The sequence below is a fragment of the Gavialis gangeticus genome, unplaced genomic scaffold, assembly GCF_001723915.1.
Source record: "Gavialis gangeticus isolate Ggan-Ray unplaced genomic scaffold, GavGan_comp1, whole genome shotgun sequence".
Lineage (NCBI taxonomy): Eukaryota > Metazoa > Chordata > Crocodylia > Gavialidae > Gavialis > Gavialis gangeticus.
In genome coordinates this window covers 6,736,150-6,738,415 of record NW_017729019.1, presented here as the reverse complement: position 1 = coordinate 6,738,415, position 2,266 = coordinate 6,736,150, and the positions used below count along the sequence as shown (strand labels likewise).

Sequence of the window (2,266 nt, the reverse complement as noted above, 5' to 3'; positions counted from 1 at the left end):
CACCCCCCCCCCCCCCCCCTTATCTCCAGGTACTGTAGAGATAAGGAGGGCAGCAACTGCCGGCTCTGTCCATGCTCAGCTAGAGCTGGCCCCCGCTGGCAAGGGGTGTGTGACTGGCACAGTTTGAATCCTAGCACTCCCTGCAAAACAAGGGGTGGCCCCGTGTTGTGCAAGATGCAGCTGCCTCCCTTCTCCTTACACCGACTCTTCAGGCTCTATTTACCGACACAGCACTTCCCTCCAGTGCTGCGTTGAGGGGCCTGCCTGGCCTGTCTCTATTCTTGGCAGCAAGCAGTTGATTTCGTGCTTCCCCTCGTTGCCCTGCAGCTGAGGGTGATGACCAGGTGAGGAATGTGGCTCCAGACTGATCGGAGCGAGATGTGGTTTCTCTTCCGTTCCTTTCCAGGCCTGTTCTTTTCCAGTGCTTCAGGGCTATTAGAAAGGCTACTAATTAGAGCTGGCCATTGCTGTTATCGTTCAGCATGCAGAGCAATGTGCTACATCTTCAAAGCAAACTTAAAGCAGCAGCCAGTTGGGACTCTCCAGTCTGGACATGAACAAGCTTTTTCCTCCCTGCAATCTTCTTAGCCTCCCATGTAGGGACTGTGGGTGGGGAGGAGAGAAGCAGAGAAGAGGCACGGCCATTAGGACAATACTTAGGCTGGGAGGCTGGAAGGGATCACTTGGGTTCTCCTGTTTGATGTCAGGCATGCTCTAAGGCAGAGCTCGCACTTTAGATTCTGCATCGCACCCAGTTGGTGCTGATATAGCCAGAGTCCATCTGTTAGGAAGACCCGACAATCTCGTATGGGATGGCTGCATAGGGTTTTAGATTTCCCTCCCCTCTGCTACCTGGCTAGGCTTCATCCCACCTGGATGAAGAGACCCAGCTTGTTCCAGGAGGTGGCTGATCGGCAGGGAGATGCAGGATACTAGCCCGGTGGTGACAACACCCAGTCTGTATTTTATTGCAGCTTTGCAGGAAGAGTTGTATTTATTAATTCCACGGGAAAAAAAAATTGGCATCTTTTTTGCTTGTAAATAGGACATTTGGGAAGCTTTGGAATGGGCCTGGCTTCAATTGGAAACATCCCGTCATGGCTGAGTTGCAAAATTCAGCTTTGCAAAATCAAAGCAAAACCCACTCTTTATTTCTGGTGTTGCTGGAGGTGGCTGGGAGGGGCTGCTTTCTGCTACGCTTCCGCCTTTCAAAACTCCTGCGATCTTACCTAGCCCTGGTAAGCGCCGTGCAGTGCTGAGCACCTGCTGCTCCCATTCCTGAGCATCCGCCAGGATGGAGTGCTTTGAAGCTGCGACAACCTTTCCGGAGGACCCAGCCCTTTCCTGCTGGGCTGTAGTAGACTGGAAGCACTAATTAGAGTCTGATTGGGTGTAGGGAACGTGCCTGTGATTCACAAAAAGGCCCATGCATCAGTCCCAGCTGCATTCCCCAGCCACAGCCCCATGGCAGAGCTATGAATGAACCACCCTTCCCAGCTCAGTGCAAGTTTTCTGTGCTAAGGTGAAGAGCCAGCTGCTGGACTGGCCCCAGTGCTGATTTTAATGACTAGTTTGAGCTCAGGTGCTCCAAAGCTCAAGGCAAAATGGGTGTTTAATGACTGGCTAGGAGGACTTGTGCCTCAATATCATAATCATCCAGTGCTTGTTATGTATGTGCTGTGCCCGCTGCTGTGCTAGCTGAGCTCTGTGCAGGAATTGATCTAACCCACTGTGCTGTCCCAGAGGAGGATAGGGGCAGTGCCATCGTTGCCATGTCACAGAGGGGAAACTGAGGCACAGAGCACGTTGCCCGTGGTCACACTAAGAGCCTGGGGCAGAGCAAGGGATTGAACCCAGCCCTCCCAAGTCCAAGGCCACCCAGCTATTGATCTGTTCCCATTCTAGTGCTAATGCACTTTGGGCTACAGGTCTCAATAGAGACCTCATTCATACCAAGGGATTTAGCCACTGGAGTAGCTGTGCCAAAGCACCCAACACTTGGCTGTGACTGTGCTGTGATGGGCCCCAAGAGGGAATGACTTCCAGAATAAATGACTTCTCCGTAGACATTTTGCTGTTCAGCCCTTGCATCAAATGTGAGGTCGGATGGCCGTGGGGGCTTGGGGCATCTTAGATACGTAAGAAGGACGAACCTCAAGTGTCCATCCCCAAATCAAATATGGCACTGCACACCCATGTGTCATGTCCCCTATACAGGCAAGGGAGAGTGTCCTTTAGCTCAGGCTCCAAAGATGGGTGCTATTGG

General features: G+C 52.3%; 1 protein-coding gene across 1 annotated transcript in view; it reads left to right on the top strand.

Moving 5' to 3' along the window:
- PLEKHA6 (pleckstrin homology domain containing A6) overlaps positions 1-2,266 on the top strand; it is a 118,155-nt gene that overhangs the window by 43,722 nt on the left and 72,167 nt on the right. The gene's annotated exons all lie outside the window — the stretch shown is intronic.